Genomic DNA, 25,175 nt, shown 5'->3' with positions numbered 1-25,175 from the left:
ATTCTTCCAGGCCCACCAGCCATGTTGGCCACACAATTCTATTTTTGTTTTGTTAGAGATGGAGCCTCACTTTGTCCCCAAGGTCGGAGTGCAGTGGCGCCATCATAGCTCACTGTAACCTCAAATTACTGGGCTCAAGTGATCCTCCTGCGTCAGCCTCCCAAAGCGCTGGGACTACAGGCGTGAGCCACTGCGCCTGGCACACAATTGGTTTAACCACCACATCATTTTAGCAGCTTAGGAAACTGACGTCTTGACTTCTGTTTTGGCTGCTTGAAAATACAGTGCAATATAAATCCCGAGACCTCTGCTGAGCTGGATGTGGAGTGGGTGTGGGCATCATTTAGAACATGGCAATCCTCAGGTCACACAGGAATGTCTTGTTAATGATCCTTCTGTGAACAATGCTCCTTGGAGGGAAGTCCACTTAAGCAAGGCTGGAGCAGCAGATGGGGCAGCTGAGCCTGGATTACTTGCCTTGCCTCTAGAATAGGTCTTAGAGCATTGGACTGAAGGGGGGCCGCCTCCTTGTATCCTGGTATTGGTGTCAGTATCCGTCTGCCCATTCTTGAGAAATGGAAATGGTCAGAATCTATCCAGGTTCTGATCTGCATCCCTGTTGTCTAATTTAAACTTTCATTCCATGGCGTTTTGGGGAGTACCTGTCTCATGAAGAGCCCTGAGGTTACAAGGATAATTAGAGCCTAAATCTAAGGAGCCCATATTTGGGGAAACTATTATGTCAATAGCTAATGAGAGCACAGTGTTGTAAGTGCTCATATTAGTTTTCTATTCCTGCATAACAAATTGGCACAAATTTTGCAGCTTAAAGCAACACCCATTGATTTACTCACAGTTGTGTAGGTCGGAAAACTGGCATGGTGTGGCTGGGTTTTCTGCTCGTGGTGTCATAGGCTGAAATCAAGATGTCTAGCACCTCCACGAGGGAAAGATCTGCCCCAGGCTCCTTCGGGCTGTTGGCAGAATTCATGTCCCTGTAGGACTAGGATCCCACAGCTACACTGTTTTGCCAGCTCTCTGTTGGGGACCACTCTCAGGTCCTTGCCACGTGATCCCTTTTATCTCATCAACAGAGAACCTTTCTCATGTCACTCCCTCTCATTCTTTAAATATCTCTGATTTCCCTTCTTCAACCAGTCAGAGAACACTATGAGCTTTTAAAAGACTTGTAATTAGGTCAGACCCACCTAGATAATCTTCCTACTTTAAGATCACCTGTGCCACATCACATACCCTAATCACAGGAGTAAAATTCATCATAGCCACTGTCCCAGGGACTATGCAGAAGGTGTACATGAAGGTTAATCTAGGAAGCTACCTTAGAATTCTGCCTACTACGTCCAGTGAGAAATGTTCTCTTAAACATTTTCTCTATGAATTCCCCTAGCAGTTTGTTCTGTAACTCTGTCCATGGCACCATATATGTTGCCATTATTGGAGTATATTTCTAAACCTCTTTTCTAGGCTGAAAGCGTCTTGAGATCAGGAACCTTATTCACACCTGTAGCCTTAGATAAGGCTTGGCATGAGGGAGATATTCCCACATCTGCTAAAAATAAATAAATATTATGCATATTGTCCTTTGGATTCCTGCTTTTTTTTTTTTTTTTTTTGAGATGGAGTCTCACTCTGTCATCCAGTTTGGAGTGCAGTGGCGCGATCTCGGCTCACTGCAAGCTCCGTCTTCCGGGTTCACGCCATTCTTCTGCCTCAGCCTCCTGAGTAGGTGGGACTACAGGCGCCTGCCACCACGCCCAGCTAATTTTTTGTATTTTTAGTAGATACAGGGTTTCACCATGTTAGCCAGGATGGTCTCAATCTCCTGACCTTGTGATCTGCCCTCCTTGGCCTCCCAAAGTGCTGGGATTACAGGCGTGAGCTACCACACCCAGCCTCCTGCTTCTTTTTTAGATCCAGCTCAGAACTTCTCTGACACTTCTCAGGAAGAACTCATTTCTCCCTCCTGTCCACTGTCACTTGGTAAAAATCTCTGTGTGAAATGTTTCCCATTGTAGTATTTTAAGTCAGACTGTAGTTTGCTTGAATATAGTACTTTGCTTTTATTCCACTTAATATTCCAGGGCACAGCATAATGTATTAACAGTTCTGTGCTGTTCAATTAAACAACTAATTACACATGGGTGTTATTAGTTGTTTAATGTTCGGATTTTAATAAGGGGGGTTAAAAACCAAGAGGCAGCTGGAGAGTGGAATTGGGCTATGACAGACCCTGTGACCTTTGGGTTACAGGTGTGGGGAAGCCAAGAAATACAGAGGCAATGGAGAGGGAAGAAATAGGCAAGTTAATCAGGATGTAATTTTTTTTTAAAGGAGGTATGCTAGGAAACCCCAGGTCTGCTCTTTTCTACGTTACATTACAGCAAAAAGGAGTGATTATTCTGGCACTGACAGAACTGACAAAAACAGTAGTTTTTGTTTTGTTTTTTGTTTTTGTTTTTTTTCATGTTGTTGATGACCCAGTGGAAGAGTTGGTAAAGGAAATGGGAAAGATGGTTTCTGATGCTTAAAGAAAGTATGTGTGTTGCAGGGTGTGGGGGGGATGCATTGAAATACATAAGAGCCTTCACCACGTTAAGTCCTACACATCAATTAAGACTACCTTCCCCAGGAACTTCCTCTGATACCTTCTCTTCCATCCTCACCCCAGGATAAATTAAATGCCCCTCCTTTCGCTCTCCTTGTAGCCTGGCACCTTCATTCATCATTGCATTTACTAAGATCTGTGCATATCATTTTCATTTATGCTTATCTTTCACCTGACTGTAAGCTCCACAGATTGGAACTCTGTCTTTGTTCTTCATTACATCCACAGCACCTCGCACCATGCCTGGAACACATCTGGTGATCAGTCTATATTTATAGAATGAATGTGCACAGTAGGACCCTTTCAGACCCAAGCCACAGACCAAAGAGGCAACCTCCTTATTATCTGCCTTGTGACCACAGGGCCCCACTGGCTGTTCAGTTTCAGACATGTGCTGAGCCCAAACCTTGTTGTTTATCTAAGACGCTTCTGCTCTTTCTCCTCTTGTAAAATACAAAGTAAAAATAGTTCCAGGAAGCTGTGTGGTTAAGACATTCCAGTCTCTGTTTGAGCTCCTAGATAAAGGCTGTTATTGTTAGGAAGGTGGTCATTAATCCAACCTGCCTTTTCTGTATGCTTTGGTTTCACACCCTTCTAAAGGTATTGATTCTTTGTCCTCAGTTTCCCTTAAGCCTGTCACTAGCCGGTAACTGGAAAAAATAATAACTTTTCAGCAGTTGATGTACGAATGATCTAAAGGTATCAGTTGATCACAAGTTTGCTTTATGCTCTGGAATTGTGACTTTAACTTATTCTCAAAGTGCCTTACCAGATGGCTTATATCCTCATCTATAAAATGGAAGAAATGACACCTACCTCACCAGATTATTGAAGACTGAAAGAAAATAAAGTAGAGAGACCTCCTGGCACACAGTAATGGCCAAGAAAACGTCATAGATTGGAATCACAGTTTGGAATCCCCTCACTTTGTTCTGCTATGGCCAGACTTTGGGCTATTGAGTTTGTCCTAGGCATTATATTTTAAAAGAGTGATGTTGACAAATTATGACCCAGAAGCAAATGACCAGATAAGGAATCTGGAAATCAGACTTTATAAGGAGCAGCTGAAAGGAATTGGGAACATTTAGCCTGCAGAAGAAATAACTATTAATGGGAGTAGAGTGGGGTAGGGCAAGGCCTTAGAAGGGTCTTCAGGTAATTGAAGGGCTAACATGTGGAAAAGGATTAGGCCTCAATTCTATTCCACACATATCTATGGAACTCCTATTATGTGCCAGGAACTGGGAATGCAAATAAATGTAAAGTACAATCCTTGTCTTTAAGGATCTTAGTCTACAAGGGACCATGACAATGCAAAAGAGGCTATTACAGAGGACTTTGCAGTGTCCTCTGTAATATGGAGAAGGCAGAGGAGGGTTCATTGAGCCCAGAGATACTGGGGAAGACTTCACCAAGAAGGTGACATTTGAGTGGACCTTAAAGGAAAACTAGGACTTTTTTAGGCAGAGAAGGAGGGGAAGGACACATAGGCAGCAAGTACAGCATGAACAAAGACAAAAAGGCATCCTCATGGAAAACCTAGGATGCATCGGAAAAGAAGAGGGAAGTGAGCCTGCAATATTTGATTGGAGCCAGATTGTCAAGGGCCTTGATTATTAAGCTAAAGAGCTTGGACTATTTACCTTGAGTGGGTATTGAACTATTTACCTTGAGTGGGTATTGAAGAGCCATCAAAGGCCTTTAAGCAGATTTTTATTTTAAAAGGAAATCTCTAGCACAGCCTGCTGAAAGAGCTACACTGAAGAGAGATAGGAGGCAGGGAAGACAAGGCCTCTCAGCATACCAAAGAGAGTCCATGGACTTGACTCTTCCACTGACCATGGGTAAATTTGGGCACATTATTTAAACTTTCTGAACTTTTTTTTTTTTTTTAGTTTGTAAATTGAACATCTACTTTATAGGGATGTTTCAAGAATCAAGTGAGGTAACATATCCAAGACCCTCACATGTGTCTGGTACACAAACGGTGCTCAGTAAGTGAACACCATTCCCTTCCTTCCCTTTCTCTTAATGGACAGAGTAGACAGAGAAACAGAGTTCTACTTGATGATGCTAGCATTCATGGGCAAACAATGGGATAATTCTCTTGGGGAAATGAATACATCACTGGACACATTCAAGAAGGGTATTTCTTTGGTAGAAGATGAATTGAACCAGATAAGCCTCTAAAATCTCATTCTTACTCTAAGAGTCTATGATTCTGTCACCTTTAGGTCATAGTATTATGGAGATGGTCAAGAACCTGAGGTTTGATATATATTTGATATATAGTATGATATATACTTAATATATTATATATCAAATATATATATATATTATGGAGATGGTCAAGAATCTGAGGTTTGACTTTGTTGAAAGCACCAATTGGACCCAAAAGAAATGAATCTTCCTCAAAATGAATATCTGTTACTGAAGTGTACAATTAAAAAGACCTTACCCTAAACAGTCCCTCAGGAGTAACTGTACTACAGGAGAAAGAGAGCTGGGTTTCCAACTTAGAGGCCTGCATTCCAGTGTCAGAAATTAAGGATTTTGCTATACAGCTTTGGACAGGTCATTCTTCATGTCTTGGCCTACATTCCTCCATCAGGAAGATGTGGAGGTTGGGCCTGTAAGGGGTCTTCTATTACTAACATTTTGGGATTCTGGGAGTCTAAGTTATTGAGATCGTGAAATTGTGGATGTAAAAATGTTAGGAGATTTCAAGGGTTCCCACAGCAACTATATCACTCACAGTTTATATATATGTCTCAATTTAACAGCATCAAATCCACCTAAAATATATTTTTTTAAATATGTCACATGCATTGAGAGTGAGACTCATTTGACATTCTTCTTGGAATCAGAACTTCGGAATTCAGTGCATTTCAGGTCCCAGCATTAACTCATCTGCAAATTGGATTAGTTCATATTTCTGGTTGAGAGAGGAGGCACTTTCTATAGTATGGCAAAGAAATGAAAACATCAGTCATCTGTCACAGAAGGAAGAGATGGCTCACTTCAGGCCCTAGATGCCACCTCATCTGGAAGTAGACAAAAAGGAAGACTTGGAGCCAGGACAGCCACGTGTTGGTCCACACTATTCCCTCGGAAGATCCTCCTAGCCAGCTCCTGCTCATTCTCTGTTTGAAGTTTTCCCTTTCCTTCTTCTCTGCTCAATAAAACAAGTTCCTCTATTATCTACACTTCCTTAGCATTATAGCATTGATCATAGGGTATGATAATTATTGCCTGTGTTACTATTGATTCTCTACAAATGGATAAGGGGCACAGCATTAACATTTATTGAGCACCTGCAATGTGCCAGGTGTGTATATCATCTTATGTAATCCACACAGCAACCCTTATGGTGTAGGTATTGTTACCCCTCTTTAACTGATGAGACTAAGGTCAGAGAAGTTAAATAACTTGCTCACAATCATATAGCTAGTAAATAACTGAGTCTGGCTTTGAATCAGGTTTTTTTTGTTTCCCAAGCCCCTGTGATTTTGATTGTTCATGCCTTTTTCTTATCTCTGTAACTTGAACTATTAGTATAAGCCCAGCCTTTGGTATACATTTAGCCCTTGAGCAATGTGGGGGTTAGAGGCGCCAACCCCCTGTACAGTCGAAAATTGCATGTAACTTTTGACTCCCCCCAAACTTAACTACTAATAGCCTACTATTGACCAGAAGCCTTACTGATAACATAGTCTATTAACACATATTTTGCATATGTATTATATACTGTACTCTTACAATAAAATAAGCTATAGAAAAGAAAATGTTATTAAGAAAATCATATAACAGAGAAAATACATTTACAGTACTATACTGTATTTATCGATACCATAAGTTTACATTGTCTGTTTACAGGGTGAATCATCTGTCTGAAATAGCATGCAACTGCAGCTGCAGACATCAATCTGCAGCACATATCAAGCAATTCAACTTTTTCTTGTAATGTCCCGACTTTTCTCTGCTTCTTGGGAGCACTTCCAGCATCACTAGTGGCACTTTGTATAGGTCCCATGGCGTTATTCAAGATTTATGGTATTGTACTAAACACGATGAAAAATACTTGAGAACTGCAAGAGATCACTTTTTACTGCGATATGCAGTTTACTGGAGAGATGAATGGCTCACATGGAGATGATTAGCGTCACAGGTTGTTTTAAGGGATACTCTCAACAGCTGAGCTCACCACAATGGCTATAGGAGGTGGCTCCAAAATCATTACAGTAGTACCTTATGCACTGCAGTTAACTTCTTGTAGTTATGATTTAATACTGCATCTTTATGTTTGTTTACATTTTTCTCAACTGCAAATGGCACTATGTACATAAGGTCTGTAAATGTTTGTGTGCATAAGTTTTGATAAATTTTATTTATTTTTTATTTTTTGAGACAGGGTCTTTCTCTGTTGCCCAGGCCGACATGCTTGCAGTGGCACAGTCACGGCTCACTGCAGCTTCAATCTCCTGGGCTCAAGTGATCCTCCCACCTCAGCCTCTTGAGTAGATGGGACTACAGGCACGCACCACCATGCCGGGCTAATTTTTTGATTTTTAAATAGAGACACGGTCTCACTTTGTTGCCCAAGGCTGGTCTTGAACTCCTGGGCTCAAGCGATTCTCTCACCTAGGCCTCCCAGAGTTCTGGGATTACACGTATAAGCCACCATGGTTAACAAATTTTAACTTTTTAACAGTAGATTTGTATATATTTTATTGTCATAAGTGATTAAATAGAATTGTTTCTACATATATTTTATGCATTCATGACATAAAACTTTTTCTTAAATTTTTTGATATTTCTAGGCTACGTGGTTTGTCTGAGTTTTTTCAAATTGTCTCAAACCTCCAAACAATTTTTCAGTATATTGAAAAAAGTCTGTGTAAAATGGACCCATGCAGTTCAAACCCATGTTGTTCAAGGGTCAACTGTACACAAGTGATTGAATTATTGTTGAATGACAATCCTATTCAATCGATCAGTAAAGATTTACTATATGGAGCAGTGCTGGGGATTGAGCTAGCCTTTCCTTGACTATCAGCTTCTGGGGACATCTGCTTTGAACTAAATACTCTCATTAGCTTTGCTGGTATCTCAGCTCAGCAGGAGAAGCTGTTGATAGTCTCTTGACAGGGCCAGCTGGCATGATAGACTTGTTTAAACCAAATTTGTTTCACATCATTCTAACAACCCTGCTTTAAGGTCCTAATGTCACAGGAGAGACAGAATTCAAAAACAACTGTCATACATATGAAAAGGGCTATGCAGAAACTGTACAAGATTCTAAGAGCAAAATGGAGGGAGGGATTAATTCTGCCTACAAGAATTAAGAAAGGTTTCACAGAGAAGGTGGCATTTGAGCTGGGACTCAAAGGATAAGCAGTTTTATTTTTCCATTTGTTTTGTTGGTTTATTTTTAGTTTTTATTTTAGGTTTGGGGATACATGTCAGGGTTTATTACATAGGTAAACACGTGTCATGGGGGTTAGTTGTACATATTATTACATCACCCAGGTATTAAGCTCAATACCCAATAGTTATTTTTCCTGCTCCTCTCCCGCCTCCCACCCTCCCCGCTCAAGTAGACCCTAGTGTCTGTTGTTTTCTTCTTTGTGTTCATAAATTTTTATCATTCAGCTCCCAGTTATAAGTGGAAACATGCAGTGTTTGGTTTTCTATTCCTGCATTAGTTTGCTAAGGATAATAGCCTCCAGCCCCATTCATGTTCCCGCAAAAAACATGATCTCATTCTTTTTTATGGCTGCATAATATTCAGTGGTGTATATGTACAACATTTTTTAAAATCCAGTCTGTCATTCATGGGCATTTAGGTTGATTTCATGTCTTTGCTATTGTGAACAGTGTTGCAATGAACATTTGCATGCGTATGTCTTTATGGTAGAATGCTGTATATTCCTCTGGGTATATACCCAGTAATGAGATTGCTGGGTCAAATGGTAGTTCTGCTTTTAGCTCTTTAAGGAATTGCTATACTGCTGTCCACAATGGTTGAACTAATTTACACTCCCACCAACAGTGTATAAGGGTTTTCTCTGCAACCTCCCCACCAGCATCTGTTATATTTTTGACTTTTTAATAATAGTCATTCTGACTGGTATGAGATGGTATCTCATTGTGATTTTGACTTGCATTTTTCTAATGATCAGCGATATTGAGCTTGTTTTCATATGCTTGTTGGCTGCGTTATTTCTTCTTTTGAGAAGTGTCTGTTCATGTCTTTTACCCACTTTTTAATGGGGTTGTTTTTCTTTTATAAATTTAAGTTCTTTATACATGCTGGATATTAGACCTTTGTCAGAAGCATAGTTTGCAAATATTTTCTGTCATTCTTTAGGTTGTCTGTCGATAGTTTCTTTTGCTGTGCAGAAGCTCTTATGTTTAATTAGGTTCCATTTGTCCATTTTTGCTTTTGTTGCAATTGCTTTCAATGTCTTTGTCGTGAAATCTTTGCCTGTTGCTACGTCCAGGATGGTATTGTCTAGGTTGTCTTCTAGGGTTTTTCTAGTTTTGAATTTTACATTTATGTCTTTAGTTCATCTTGAGTTGATTTTCATATATGGTGTGAGGAAGGGGTCCAGCTTCAATCTTCTGCATATGGCTAGCTAGTTGTCCCAGCACCGTTTATTGAATAGGGAGTCTTTTCCCCATTGCTTTTGTCAGCTTTGTCGAAGATCAGATGGTTGTAGATGTGCAGCCTCATTTCTGGAATCTCTGTTCTGTTCCATTGGGCTATGTGTCTGTTTTTGTATCAGTACCATGCCGTTTTGGCCACTGTAGCCTTGTAGTATAGTTTGAAGTTGAGTAATGTGATTCCTCCAGCTTTGTTCTTTTTGCTTAGGATTGCCTTGGCTATTTGGGTTCTTTTTTGGTTCCATATAAATTAAAAAATTTTTTTTTCTAGTTCTGTGAAGAATGTTGTCAGTAGTTTGATAGGAATGGCACTAAATCTGTAAATTGCTTTGGGCAGTATAGCCATTTTAATGATACTGATTCTTCCTATCCATAAGCATGGAATGTTTTTCCATTTGTTTGTGTCTTCTCTGATTTCTTTGAGCAGTGTTTTGTAATTCTCATTGTAGAGATCTTTCACTTCCCTGGTTAGCTGTATTCCCAGGTATTTTGTGTTTTTTTTTTTGTGGCAGTTATAAATGGGATTGCCTTCCTGATCGGGCTGTCAGTTTACTTGGTGGGTGTATAGGAATGCTAGTGATTTTTGTATATTGATTTTGTATCCTGCAGTTTTGCTGAAGTTATTTATCAGCTGAAGGAGCTTTCACAGGCCAAGACTATGAGGTTTTCTAGATATAGAATCATGTTGGCTGGGAGTGGTGGCTCACGCCTGTAATCCCAGCACTTTGGGAGGCTAAGGCGGGTGGATCACGAGGTCAGGAGATCAAGACCATCCTGGCTAACATGGTGAAACCCCATCTCTACTAAAAATACAAAAAAAATTAACCAGGTGTGGTGGCGGGCGCCTATAGTCCCAGCTACTCTGGAGGCTGAGGCAGAAGAATGGCGTGAACCCAGGAGGCAGAGCTTGCAGTGAGCCAAGATTGTGCCATTGCACTCCAGCCTGGGCAACAGAGCGAGACTCCGTCTCAAAAAAAAAAAAAAAAAAAAAGAAAAAGAATCATGTTGTCTGCAAACAGAGATAGTTTGACTTCCTCTCTTTCTATTTGGATGTCCTTTCTTTCTCTTGCCTGATTGCTTTGACCAGGACTTCCAATACTACGTTGAATAGAAGTGGTGAGAGATGGTATCCTTGTCTTGTGCTGGTTTTCAAGAGGAATGCTTCCAGCTTTTGCCATTCAGGATAATGTTGGCTGTGGATTTGTCATAGATAGCTGTTATTATTTTGATGTTTGTTCCTTCAGTACCTAGTTTATTGAGAGTTTTTAACATGAAGGGACGTTGAATTTTATCAAAAGCCTTTTCTGCATCTATTGAGATAATCATGTGTTTTTTGTCTTTAGTTCTGCTTGTGTGATGAATCATATTTATTGATTTTTGTATGTTGAACCAATCTTGCATCCTGGGAATGAATCTTGCAAGTATTTTGTTGAGTATTTTTGTGTTGATGTTTATCAAGGATGTTGGGCTGAAGTTTTCTTCTTTTGTTGTGTCTCTGCCAGGTTTTGGTATCAAGATGATGCTGGCCTCATAGAATGAGTTGAGAAGTCCTTCCTCTGTAATTTTTTGGAATAGTTTCTGTAGGAATGGTACCAGCTCTTCTTTGTACATCTGATAGAATTCAGTTGTGAATCCATCAGGTCCTGAGGTTTTTTTTTTTCTGGTCGGTAGGCTATTTATTACTGATTCAATTTTGGAACTTGTTATTGGTCTGTTCAGGGAATCAGTTTCTTCCTGGCTCTGTCCTGGGAGGGTGTATATATCCAGGAATTTATCCATGTCTTCTAGGTTTTCTAGTTTGTATGTATAGAGTTGTTCATAGTAGTTTCTGATGGTTGCTTTTATTTCTGTGGGGTAAGTAGTAACCCCTTTGTCATTTCTAATTATGTTTATTTGGATTTTCTCTCTTTTCTTCTTAATTAGTCTAGCTAGTAGACTGTTTTATTAATTTTTTCAAAAAACCAATTCCTGGATTCATTGATCTTTTGAATAGCTTTTTATGTCTCGATTTTTTTCAGTTCAGCTCTGATTTTTTGTTATTTCTCATCTTCTGCTAGCTTTGGGGTTGATTTGTTCTTGCCTTTTTAATTTCTTCAGTTGTGAAGTTAGATTGTTAACTTGAGATCTTCCTACCTTTTTGATGTGGGCACTTAGTGCTATAAATTTCCCTCTTAACACTGTTTTAGCTGTGTCCCAGAGATTCTGGTATGTTTTATGTTTGTTCTCATTATTTTCAAAGAACTTCTTTATTTCTGCTTTAATTTCATTATTTACCCAAAAGTCATTCAGGATACGTTGTTTAATTTGTGGTAATTGTATGGTAATTTCCGTGTAATTGAGCGATTTTCATTGTGTTGACTTCTATTTTTATTGCACTGTGGTCTCAGAGTGTGTTTGGTATGATTTCAGTTTTTTTACATTAGTTGAGGACTGTTTAATGTCCAATTATGTGGTCATTTTTGGAGTATGTGCCATGTGACAATTAGAACAATGTATATTGTGTTGTTTTTGGATGGAGACTTCTGTAAAAGTCTATCGGATCCATTTGGTCCAATGCTGAGTTTAGGTCCTGAATATCTTTGTTAATTTTCTGCCTCGATGATCTAATACTGTCAGTGGAATGTTGAAGTCCCCCACTATTATTTTTTGGGAGTCTATGTCTCTTTGTAGGTGTCTAAGAACTTGCTTTATGAATCTGGGTGCTCCTGCATTGGGGGCATATATATTTAGGATAATTAGGTCTTCTTGTTGAATTGAACCCTTTACCATTATGTAATGCACTTGCTTGTCTTTTTTGATCTTTGTTGGTTTGAAATCTGTTTTGTCTGAAATCAGGATTGTAAACCCTGCTTTTTTATGTTTTCTGTTTCCTTGGTAGATTTTTCTTCATCCCTTTATTAATATTTTGAGCCCATGAGTGTCATTACATGTGAGATGGGTCTCTTGAAGACAGCAAACCATTGGGTCTCACTTTTTTTATCCAGCTTGCCACTCTGTGCCTTTTTTTTTTTTAATCAATGTTGACCAGGCTGGCCTCGAACTTGTAGCCTCGCCTCCCTGAGTGCCAGGGCAACCAGCCTGAGCCACAGCAGCTCCCACACTCTGTGCCTTTTAAGTGGGGCATTTAGCCTGTTTACATTCAATGTTTGTATTTATATGTGTGGATTGGATCCTGTCATTGTGCTGTTGGCTGGTCATTATGTTGGCTTATTTGTGTGGTTGCTTTACAGTGACACTGGTCTGTGTGTTTAAGTGTGTTTTTGTATTAGGTGGTGGTGGTCTTTCCTTTCTATATTTAGTTCTCCTTTCAGGATCTCTTGTAAGGCAGGTCTGGTGGTAATGAAGTCCCTCAACATTTGCTTATCAGAAAATGATGTTATTTCTCCTTCACTAAGGAAGCTTAGTTTGGCTGGATATGAAATGATTGGTTGAAGTTTTTTTCTTTAAGAATGTTGAATATAGGCCCCCAATCTCCTTTGGCTTGTACGGTTCCAGCTGAGAGGTCTGCTGTTAGCCTGATGGGGATCCCTTTTTAGGTGACCTGCCCTTTCTCTCTAGCTGCCTTTAACATTCATTCTTTCATTCTGACCTTGGAAAATTTGATGATAATGTGTCTTTGGGATGGTCTTCTTGTGTAGAATATTTCAGGAACAAAGTTGGGGAAGTTTTCATGGATGATATTCTGAAATATATTTTCCAAGTTGTTTTTCTTTCTTCCACTCCCTTTCAGGAATGCCAGTGATTCATAGATTTGGCCTCTTTACATAATCCCATACGTCTCAGAGGTTTTGTTCATTCCTTTTTATTCTTTTTTCTTTGTTTTTTTCTGTCTGTCTTATTTCAGAGAACCAGTCTTCAAGTTTTGAGATTCTTTCCTCAGCTTGGTTTATTCTGCTGTTAATATTTGTGATTGCATTGTGAAATTCTTGTATTGTGTTATTCAGTTCTGTCAGACTCAGTAGATTCTTTTTTTATACTAGCTATTTTGTTCTTCCACTCCTGTATCACTTTATTGTTAATTCTTATTTTCCTTGAATTGGGTTTTGCCATCCTTGTTCCTATTTTTCTTCCTATCCATATTCAGAATTCAATTTCTGTCATTCCAGCCAGTTTGGCCAGGTTAAAAACTCTTGTTGGAGAACTGGTGTGGTCGTATGGAGGACGTATGACACTCTGGCCATTTGAGTTACTGGAGTTTTTGCAATGGTTCTTCCTCATCTCTGCATTGTGAGTGTTCCTTTAACTGCAGTGTAGATTGAGTACAGACGATAGACTTCTTTTCTGGATTTTTCTACTGGGCCAAGGTTTTGCATAGGGTCTTTATTTGAAGCTGACTTCTTGTCTCTGGTTTCAGAGGGGGGTATGTTAGTGAGGTATTTTTGGTGTTGGAGCTTTAGAGTGTGAGCCAGCAGGTGGCAATTGGGATTCTTGGTCAGTTGATAGACTTTTGCTTAGTTGTATGGCTCCCCTATGTTTCCTAACAGTTGCAGCTGTGTTCCCTCTCAGTGCTCTGAAAGTGTGGGTTCCTCTCCTTCTTGAGTGCTGGCTGTAGTTCATGACTTGACACTCCTGGGCTGCCCACTGCAGCTCTGGGGAGATCTCAGTGTTTATGTTCCTTCCCCAGCTTAGAGGCAGCAGAGGAAGAGATCTTAGTAGTAGTGGTGGCCAGGGTCATTTGCTTGTCTCCTAGGGGCTCCACCCCCGGGAGATGCAGGTCAGTAATCACTCAGTGCAGTCAGCCCAAGATGGAGGGTTTGTGCTGTGGGCTCAAGCCAGTGGTTCCCTGATGAGCTGTGGTGGGTGTGTGGGACCTATAGGAGATGGACTGGCCTCATCTCCTTGGATCAACTACAGCTTGGAGGTATGGATAAGACACTTAGGGTCTTTGCCCATTCATTAGTCTGAGGGTGGCAAGGGCAGTTCCACTGCAGAGGCATGGTTGAGAGGCTATCAGTTGCCCCTGGAGGCTCTGTGCAGGGAGTTGCTGAGTTGGTACTGGCTTGATAGCTCTGGCAGGGGGTGGCTGGAGGCCCCCGCCTGGAGAACCTGCCTGGTGAGGAGATATGGGAATAGGCACCCACGTAACACTGTGGCTACATTTCCATAGGGCTGCTGCAGTATGGTTGGGGCCTGCTCCAGTCTCCAGTCGCCTTGGATTTTCCAGAACCAGGAGATGTCACCAGTGAAGGCTGTAAGATAGCAAAGATGGCAGCCTGTCCCTCCCTTTGGGAGCTTTGTCCCAGGGAGGTACAAGCCTGTTGTGGGCCCAAAGGCACCTGTAGGAAGTGGCTGGGGACCCCGGTTGAGAGGTCCTTCCCTGTGAGGAGGAATGGGATCAGGACCTACTTAAGAAAAAGCAGTCTGGCCATGTTTTGGTATAGCAGCTGTGCTGTGCTGGGAATCCATTTCAGCCCCTGGTTGCTTCAGACACTCTGAAGCCCAAAGGCTGGAACAGCTAAGTCACCCAAACATCAAATATGGTGGCCCACCCCTCCCTCTAAGAGCGCAGTCCCAGGGGGAATTCAGATCTCTATTGGCTGGAAAGCTCAGGTAGGGGTGGCTGGAGGCCCCAGTAGGAAGGTCCTACCCACTGAGGATGAATGGGATGGGGTACCTGCTTGAAGCAACAGTCGGGCTACACTTTGGTAGAGCTGCTGTGCTGTACTGGGCGATCTCTTCCGCCCCAGGTTGGCTCAGACTCTCCAAAGCCTAAAGGCTGGAACGGCTAAGATGCCTGAACAGCAAAGATGGCAGCCCACCCCTCCCACGGGGAGCTCCTTCTTAGGGAGATGCAATGCCATTGTTGGTAGCTTGCTGGAATTCCAAGCCAGTGGGTCTTATCTTGTGAGGTGCCATGGAAGTGGGGCCTGCAGGCTGTTTCTGCTCAGCCCCCTGGATTCAGTCTCCTTCCTAGGGGTACATACAGGAGTTTAACCTCCCACTTTGCTGGAGCTGCAGCTACTTTTGCTGGAAACCCCAAGTATCTTAAGGTTCCAGGGTTTCTATGCATGCCTGAGCAGCTGCTCTGCCAAGACTCCACATAGCTTTGTCAGACAGAAGACTGAAGGCCCTAGTAGTGTGGGTTCATAAGAATATCTCCTGACCTGAGGGTTGCAAATATCTATGGGAGAAGCATGGTTTCCTGGGATCGCTCATTCACTCACAGCTTTCCTGGGCGAGGGAGGATCCCTGGGCTCTGTGTTGCTCCCAGGTGGGCCATTGTCCTGTCTTGCTTTTCTTCATCCTCTGTGGGTCAAGTTGTTTCCTTGATTAATCCCAATGCAAGTACCTGAATGTTTCAGTTGAAGGTGTTGTATTTACTCGCCCCTTCTGTACCTCTCTTTGAGAGCCACTCATACTAGCTGCTTCTAGTTGGCCATCTTGGCCACCCCCCGCTTTGTTTATTTTCTAGGCATAGAAAATGAGGGGCATTCCTGGTGGAGAATATGTAAAGGGAGGGAGGCACCACCAGGAAGCACCAAATAGTTCTCTGTTGACATATGCCACACTTTCACGTAATATACCCATGTCATCACTGACATGGCGCCATCATAACAGGGGAGAATGGCAAGAGGTGAGACCAAAAAAAAAAAAAAAAAAAAAAATTGGTTGGGCCAGGTAGTCAAAGGGCCTTGAATGTCATGCTAAGGATTTCAATTTATTCTGAAGGTATTCTAAGACATTCCAATACCCACTGAGCTACAACTTCAAAGTGCCATCTAACTTTCCAGCTTGTGGCTTCAGAGTCCTGACAATAAGTAGAAATGGAACCAGTAGAGTATGTTGGAAACTGGAAGTCAGAAGGTCTGGATTCTAGTCTGACTTTGCTGTCTGGGTTTCTGTTTTCTTCTAGGTAATGTGAAATGGTGAGACATGATTCCTCAGAGCTCTGTTATCCCATAAGTCTGTGTCTACCAGCCGCACAAGGAAAATCTTTCACGAGGTTCCTCTCAGTTCCTGTGGCAGACAGACTCTTGGGGAAGTTGCTCACCATCCCACCTGCTGATGTCATGGCTTTCTGTAATTCCTTCTGTTTGAGTGGTGGGGGTGGGTGGCTGCAGTGGTGCTGTGACTTGCTTCTCACTGGTAGAATGCAGCAAAGGTGATGAGATAGGTGGGATAGATGGTGCCATGTCAGCGATGACATGGGTATATTATGTGAAAGTGTGGGGCCGGGCACGGTGGCTCAAGCATGTAATCCCAGCACTTTGGGGGGCCAAGGTGGGCAGATCAGGAGGTCAGGAGATTGAGACCAACCTAGCTAACACAGTGAAACCCTGTCTGTACTAAAAAATACAAAAAATTAGCCAGGCATGGTGGCAGGCGCCTGTAGTCCCAGCTACTTGGGAGGCTGAGGCAGGAGAATGGCGTGAACTTGGGAGGTGGAGCTTGCAGTGAGCCGAGATGGCGCCACTGCACTCCAGCCTGGGGGACAGAGTGAGACTCCGTCTCGAAAAAAAAAAAAAAAAGAAAGCGTGGCACTTGTCTTGCTGAGTCTCCCTATGCCTCTCCATTGGTTTTGAAGAAGCAAGCTGGCATGTGGCAGCCTGCGGATGTTGGGAGGCCACACGGCAAGGAACTGCAGCATCTCTAGGAGCTGAGGGTGGACCCTGACTGGCAGCCAACAACAAACTGAAGCTCTCAAGCCTACCACCGTAAGGAATTGAATTCTGCCAATAACCTGAGTGAGCATGGAAGCAGATCCTTTCCCAGCCAAGCCTCAGACAAGGTTCTGGCCCTGGGAAACACCTTGACTGCAGTCTTGTGAGACCATAGGAAGAAGACTTAGCTGAGCCAGTCTCAGATCCTGACCCATAGAACCTGTTAGATACTTAGCATGTGTTGTTTTCAGCCTCTGTGTTTGTGGTAATTTATTATACAATACATACAGTTCCCCACCCTAATACTTGAAACTCCTGACCCCAATCCCTGTGCTCTATTTACAACTCCATGCCACCACTGGGGGAATAATCCCATAATAGTATCTGTGTGTGGGTAGCTTTATCTGTCTGTATCTACACATAGATCTTGTGACAGTAAATTTTATCTATCAACTTGACTGGGCTAAAGGATGCCCTTATAGTTAATTAAACATTATTTCTGGATATGTCTGACTAGCAGAGATTAGCATTTGGATTGGTGGACTGAGTGAAGCAGATGGCCCTCAATGTCATCTAATCCTTGAGGGCCTGAATAGAGCAAAAAAGGCAGATGAAGGTTGATTTTGCTCTTTGCCTGACTGCTTGAGTTGGGACATTGATCTCTTGCGCTTGGTGCTTTGGTTCTTAGGCCTTCAGACCTGAGCTGAAATCTACACCACCGGCTCTCTGACTATCAGGCTTTGGACTATACTTTGGGCTTTCCTGGGTCTCTTACCTGGCAGACAGCAGATTTTGGGACTTTTCAGCCTCCATAATCATGTGAGCAAAAACCTTATAACAAATTATCTATCTATCTATCTATCTATCTATCTATCTATCTATCTATCATCTATCTATCATCTATCTATCTATCTATCTATCTATCTATCTATCTATCTATCTATCTATCATCTTCTGTTGGTTCCGTTCTCTGGAGAACCCTGACTAATACAATTCATATTCAATCACAGGCCTTTAGGAAGTACTTAATATGTGCTGAGCACATACAGAGATAGGTAAGTCCAGGGTATCTCTGAGGTGCTCACAGTCTGAAGAGGAAAACAGCCCCATGATGCTTGAGCTGTGGAAGGCTCACTTGCAAGGGTGAGCTAGCTGAGGAAATCAATGTGTGTCCTGCACTGTAGAAATCAGTTTGTTTCCCCAGGGTTATTGCATTAGATTCTTATAAACCCCTAAGGTAGATGCCTTTTACAGAGAAGGGAGCTGAGCTCTAGAGAGGTTAGGGAACTTGCCTTAGAGGCAAGTCCACTTAGTGTGGGTCAGATCCAGGATTCTAACCCAGTTCTTCTGATTTCAACTTAGTTGGATAATTAAAATTGACTATATATTTCCTTTGTGTTAACAGATTCTACTGGAACTTCTAGCAGGCAAACTCACCTAGTGCTCTCTGGAAGGTGATGTGGGTGGACCTCTGTCTGATTCCAATGTCTAGATGCCAATGAGCTCTCCACCATCACCCCAGAGACAGGGGAAAGGAGATATAAGTAGACCTGGGCCTGTCTTCATTCACTCTCAGTGAGCACATGGCAGGCATTCAAGAAATATAGAGGCTGAATTACATTTCTTTTGAGGGTCTAAACGTTGCCCTCTGTGACTAGGTGTCATTTGATATGGCAATGAGAATACAGAGCAGAGATACTCAGGAACCAAAAGAATCATCTGAAGATAACTGTTAAAATGCAGATTCTAGGGTCCTCCCTCCAGAGATTCCGATTCAGTGGGGCCCAGGAGACATTTTCAATTATACCCTCAGATTATTCTGACACAAGTCAATCACAGAGCACATGGCTATTTATGACAAAATCCCAGCCAAGCTAGGTTGAGATAGTTTGCATAGACTCTGATGTGGGTTGTTCCCAAACATCCCCACTAATGTTTATAATTCCTTTTCCTTATGGGAGGGAGAGGCCAGTGATGTGTTGGCAAATGTTTAATAACTGGATCTCTGGTGGAAAAGAAAAAAAAAATCCCTGATTTGTAGCATTTGCCAATACCCATGGTGTAAATACTCGCACCGTGGCTGATAGCAAGCTACCAACAGCAGCTTGTTAAGACTGAATTGGGAAGAGATGCACATCATTGGCCTTTGCAGGTCAGTAGGAGTCAGCTCCAGCAATCATTGGAGGGAGGCTGAATAGGAGAGGAGAGGACTTACCTCCCTGGGCCTCAGTTTTCCCACTTATAAAATGAGAATTCATGAAGGTTCTGATCTGTGACTCGAGACTAATTTTAGGCCTTAGCTCAGGGGCCATGTGGCCAAAGGAGGTGGTCAGGTTGCCAGGGCACTCAGGGATGAGGAGGCAGAGTGGGTCAGCTCTGCTTCCTCCTCCCTTCTTGGAGAGGGTGGAGGAGCCCAAAACCGGGTGAACAGAGGAGGGGCCTTGGAGTTGGTCCTGCCTCAAATCTTGAACCAGATGCTTACTAAATTTCTGAGAGCCTGTTTCCCTATCTATAAACTGGGAAAATACTACTGTACCTACCCCATAGAGTGGTTACAAGAATTAAATGAGACAAAGTCTGGCATGTGGTAAGGTTTCTGTAAACATTAATCTTTTTTCTTGTGACCATTTCTTCCCCTGCCCATGACAGTTATTTCCCAAATTCTGCCAGAGCCTGGTTAGACCAGTGGGCCAATTTCATTCATAAGCAGAGTAGTAGGTCACCCGTCACTGTGCAATTTGAGGTAAAGGTCCTTCAGGCAAAAAATTATATGTGTATACACACACACACACACATATGTGTACATATATTCTCCCACTGGTCTGTCATAGACTCTGAACTTCCACTATTTAAATCTTTATCAATGCTCCATAGCAAAAGACCACCAGGAACACACCTGTAGTCAAAGTTGGTATTACTACATGCTGCACAAAGGACATAACACACCTTGGAGACCATGGGGCAGCTCAGAAAGAGAGTACCAGGAGAGTTTTTCTCTGGGCCAGGTGCTGTCAGGGAGCAGTGGCAATTCAGTGATTAGGCATTTTAATTATTTTTATCTAAGAGGGGGACGAATGGAATGTGGCTAAGGCTGTCATTGGTAAAGAAATCACCACACTCATGTTGACCAGGGGAGGGGGCTGTTTGGTAGTTTTAACGATTTTGCACAGTGTTCTTTTTTTTTCTGTTGTTGTTGTTGTTGTTTTGTTCTGTTTTGAGATGGAGTCTCGCTCTGTCACCCAGGGTGGAGTGCAGTGGCACAATCTTAGCTCACTGCAATCTCTGCCTCCTGGCTTCAAGTGATTCTCCTGCCTCAGCCTCCCAAATGACTGGGATTACAGGCATCCACCACCACACCTGGCTAATTTTTGTATTTTTAGTAGAGATGGGGTTTCACCATGTTGGCCAGGCTGTTCTTGAACTCCTGACCTCAAGTGATCCCCCTACTTCGGCTTCCCAAAGTGCTGGGATTACATACGTGAGCCACCACGCCTGGCCAGGTTTTTCTCTGTATTCAGACATGGTGTGGAGTGATCTTTTTTTGGTCTTGCTGCCTGTCTTATGATTATAGAGGCTTTGCCTGGTATCAGTGTTCTGGGAACATGCTTATGTTCAGCAGGAGAATGCCGGGGCCTTGCTGTGAGTGCCAAACCAGGACACTGCTGATGCTGATGGGGCTGCTGTTTTCTTTCTTGTCTTATTCATTTGCAAAACCTTTACTGATGACTTTTACCACAGTCACACATATTATCTCATTTAAACCTCACAGCAACTCTGTGAGGGACTGTTATCTCCATTTTATGGATGAGGAAGCTGACTCTGAGAGATGACTTTCCAAATTCATCCAACTGGAAGAAAAAGGAAGTCTCTGGGGACTTGAATCCAGAACTGTCCAGCTCCAAGTCCAGGGCTCACTCTATTAAGCCACTCCATGAGGAATGAGTCCCTAAGGAGGCCACAGAAGGCCCTAAGCCCTCTTTTGTTCTCTGGAAGAGAGTGCCATTTCTTGGCCCTTCCCAAGGCCTTGACAACTGAAGGTGAGTGTGGGCCCACCGGCTAGGCACACTGGCTACACAAGGCTGACTTTCCACTGGCACTGTGGTTTGGCATAGGTGAGAATGCGGGCAGTAACTCATGTGACCTGTACAAGTCATTCCCCACCTCGGCCCTCAGTTTCTGCTTCCAACAGCCTAAGAGCCCCTGAACTCAGGAAATCTGTGAATAAATATTTGTTGAATGCATGAGTAAAATGCACGAATGAATGGGAGTCTAACCAGAAGTGGGTTTTCCAGTCACTATTTTGTTGTGTTTTTCTCTTTTTTTCCCTTAGTTCCCAGAAGAACCACAAAGCATAAATTTCCCCAAAAGGGGAATTTTGTTGATGGCTTTAGTCTATTCCCTCCTAAAAGACCAGCTACAACCAAATGAAGTGAACGTAACCTCAAGGGTGTATTGTCTTCATAATAAAAGATGAAGCTTAGAACTGGATCACTTGGCCCTTTCTCTTCTGACATCCTCCCAGTTGAAAAGGCCTGCATCTCCTAATAGCCTGCCAGCATTCTCTTAGATCTGCAGTTGGGCTCAAAACACCCAAGTCTCAGCACAATGTTCTTTGTAATTTCAGCCTTTTCCCTGAAAAGTTGGCCTAGTAGCCATACTGCTTCCTGTCATAATGCTGCCTTCCCCAGGCATACAGAAGACCCTTGCCCTTCTTATATTGTGTCACTTTGTGGGGTTGGTGCTTGCTACAATTCTTATAGAAAGTCTGGTGAGTTTTAGGAACGTTCATCATGTTTGTGGGAGTGCTATAACTACCTTTGTTGTGTTTTTCTGTCTTTTTCTTCTTTCTGATGTGCTGGTTCCTTGCTTTTCCCTTCCTCCCTTGGTTCCTATCTGAGCTGCATTTTTTTTTTTTTTTTTTTTTTTTTTTGAGACGGAGTCTCGCTCTGTTGCCAGGCTGGAGTGCAGTGGCTCAATCTCGGCTCACTGCAACCTCCGCCTCCCGGGTTCAAGTGATTCTCCTCCCTCAGCCTCCCGAGTAGCTGGGACTACAGGTGTGTGCCCCCACACCCAGCTAATTTTTGTATTTTTAATAGAGACAGGGTTTCACCATGTTGGCCAGGATGGTCTTGATCTCTTGACCTCGTGATCTGCCTGCCTTCGCCTTCCAAAGTGCTGGGATTTCAGACATGAGCCACCGCGTCCAGCCTCTGAGCTGCTCTTTCAGTCCTTCCTCTACTGTTTCTGGGGGCCCTGGCCTAGGAATTTGCTGCTGACATAGCTGCATCTCTGGCAGCTCTGAGTCCAGCAAGCAGCTGCTTCTGTGCCGGCCACAGTGTGCTGGCCATCGCCCACCACCATACCCAGTAACCTCCCCCAGAGGCTCCATCTTATCCTGCCCAAATCGCTGAGCCAGGAGTCCCTTGGGGTCATTAGTGTAGAGGGGCTAGGGCTTGCCCTACTTAGAAATGGCACAGTCCAACCCCCTCAGGTCCAAAGAGGGGACACAATATACCCATAGTCACACAGCAATTTAGCATGATGATAAACAGAACCCAGGCATTCTGATTGGTTGGTACACTTCCCTTATCTTCTGGGATAGGTCTGCTTTTATTTGGAGTCTGTACATTGTAGTATATTTAGTATGTTGATTCCACACGTTTGTTGACCAGACTCCTGTGCTGCGTTCTGGAGATAGGAAGAATAAAAAACCATCTGTGCTTTTAGAGAATTCTAGTCAAGTTGGGGAGATAAATAAATAGACAATTACATTGTAAGTGCTCCGACAGCTAACCAGACAAAATGCTGCAGGAGGACAGGAAGGGAGCAAGGAACTGCCAGGAATGGGGAGAAGGTCATGATGTTTGAATTGGGTCTTGAGGATGGGTAGGAGTTTACCCAGCAGAAAGAGCATGGTTGTGGGTAGGAAGAGCATTGCAGTCAAGGTTAACTACTTACCTGTAGAAAAGTGTGGTGCTATTGTAGAGCAATGTTAGATGTCTCCACATCTAGCAGTGATGTGAGGAAAAAGGCCTGCTATGGAATAAGAAGGACCTAGGTTCTGGTTTCAATTCTGTCACAGAGTCACTGAAAACCTTTAAGCAAACCACTCAGTCCAATTGTGTCTCAATTACCTCATCTCTCCAGGAGGATGCTCTCAAAGCCAAATAGCTCAGAGCTACTCTATCCGATAGAATAGCCACTAGCCACAAGGGTCTATGTAAATTTAAATTAACTAAAAGTAAATACATTTAAAATTCTGTTCCTCAGTTGCACTAGCCATGTTTCCAGTGCTCAGAAGCTACTGGTGACTAGTGGCTGCAATATTGGACAGCACAGATGTTGAATACTTCCATCACCCCAGAAAGTCCTGCTGGGCTGGGCTGCCCTTGAGGCCTGTGATTCTCAGAGGAGAAGGGATTTGTCCCATCACCTAGCAAGGTCTCCAGGCTCCCCACTTACCTGTTCAGGAGGATATCCCAAGGAACAGGATAGAGAGGATGCACCATTCCACTGCCCAACCTCAGTTCCTGAAGTACAGTGACCCAAATCAGAGGGCAGGGGTCCCTTGTCCCTTTGTCAGTGCACACTATACTCTGATTTCGCTGTGTGAAAGCTTATCACAGTGCCTGGCCCATAATAGCAGCTTTCATAAATAGCCAGTCCAATTCCCAGTTTTGCAAGTGAGAAAACTGAGGCTCAGAGTGGCCTAGTTTAGGATCCAAGTCTTAGAAATTTCCAGGATATCTTGAATGATGGAATTTAGGAGAACACAATGGTCTTTGAGCCTCATTTTGGCTTAAGACTTTCAGGTTTTATTTATGTTGTAATCCAGATGATACTATGTGGAATCAAACACATGACCTTATCTGTGGCTAGATGCATGACTGTCCGGGAGCTTGCAGGAATTAACCAGTGGCCAACCTTGTAATGCACAAGACTTTTATGTTACCTGAAACAAATAGAATTAGGTAGCAGGTAGAATTTTTATTTTTATTTATTTATTTGTTTATTTATTTTTTGAGACAGAGTCTCACTCTGTCACCCAGGCTGGAGTGCAGTGGTGTGATCTCAGCTCAATGCAACCTCCGCCTCCTGGGTTCAAGTGATTCTCATGCCTCAGCCTCCCAAGTAGCTGGGACCACAGGTGCGTGCCACCACACCCAGTTAATTTTTGTATTTTTAGTAGGGGCGGGGTTTCACCATATTGATCAGGCTGGTCTTGAACTCTTGACCTCAAGTTATCTGTCCTCTTTGGCCTCCCAAAGTGCTGGGATTATAGGAGTGAGCCACCACGCCCAGCCAGAATCAATATTTTTGAAAAATGAACACAAATGTATTACCTACCATGTACCAAGCACAGTTTTAAGAGGGTCTAATAGATAACTGAACAACACTATGAGGTAGAGATGATTACTCTCATCATCCTCATTTTCCAGACAAGGAAACGGAGGCTGAGATAAATAACTTGCTGAAGGCCTCATAGCTATTGTGAAGCCTGGACTCACCCAAGCAGTGGCCTCAGAGCCCACAATCTTAACCCCTTTCTAGAGCCCTCTCCTCAACTTTGCAATTGTTGAACATCAGGACCCGAGGGAAACTTTGGGATCACCTAGTCTAATCCCTTTCCTTTCCTCATGCGGTACTGAAGGCCACAGAGTGACCCAGATCCAGCCAAGGTTATTCAGCAAGTTGTAAAAGACAGAGCTTGAATCTGAGTCCTGAGGGTGGGTCCCCTGGCTCCTGTTCAGTTATTTTTGCTCACTTCTTTTAAAAAGCCTAAAAAATGAAATGATCCACTGAGCATCTTCTGGGTAACCACGTTGTGCTGGATGTTTTTGTGGAAAAAAACCTTGGGTTTACATTGAGAAGTCCTGGAATCAAATCTTACCTCAATTGCTTGCCCAGTGACCTTAAGCAAGTCACTTTCTATGTCTTGGCCTCAGTTTCTCCAGAAAAGGAATAAGGATATAATTGCCTTAAGGATTATGTCAGAATGAGTGGCACAAAGTAATTACTCAAGTAAAAGGAATGGACGCTGAAGACACAGGCCGTGTGCCCTCTACAATCTGGATGTGGAGGTGAGACTGACATGCAGAGGAGGATCAGAGGAGAGCAGAGAGCATGCTTTGTTGGCAGGTCAGACGATGAATGTTAGGACACTTCATGCACTGTTGGCTCCATCTGGCAATGGAGGTGATTCAGGATCAAGAAATCATCCAGGGAAAGGCTGGCCTGCAAGAACCCAGACCGGACACGAGGTGGCGCTGGTGGCCCACCTG

General features: G+C 43.0%; 1 long non-coding RNA gene across 1 annotated transcript; it reads left to right on the top strand.

Moving 5' to 3' along the window:
- The first annotated feature begins 296 nt into the window (after window positions 1–296).
- On the top strand, window positions 297–24,385 carry LOC129393388 (uncharacterized). Its single transcript, XR_008620225.2, has 3 exons — window positions 297–16,947; window positions 17,582–17,712; window positions 21,224–24,385. It is a non-coding gene; the product is annotated as an uncharacterized LOC129393388 (long non-coding RNA).
- Window positions 24,386–25,175: the final 790 nt, after the last annotated feature.

Source organism: Pan paniscus, chromosome 1 (assembly GCF_029289425.2).
Source record: "Pan paniscus chromosome 1, NHGRI_mPanPan1-v2.0_pri, whole genome shotgun sequence".
NCBI classification, from domain to species: Eukaryota; Metazoa; Chordata; class Mammalia; order Primates; family Hominidae; genus Pan; species Pan paniscus.
Note: the sequence above shows the minus strand (reverse complement) of the source record. Positions and strands in the feature narration are given on the sequence as shown.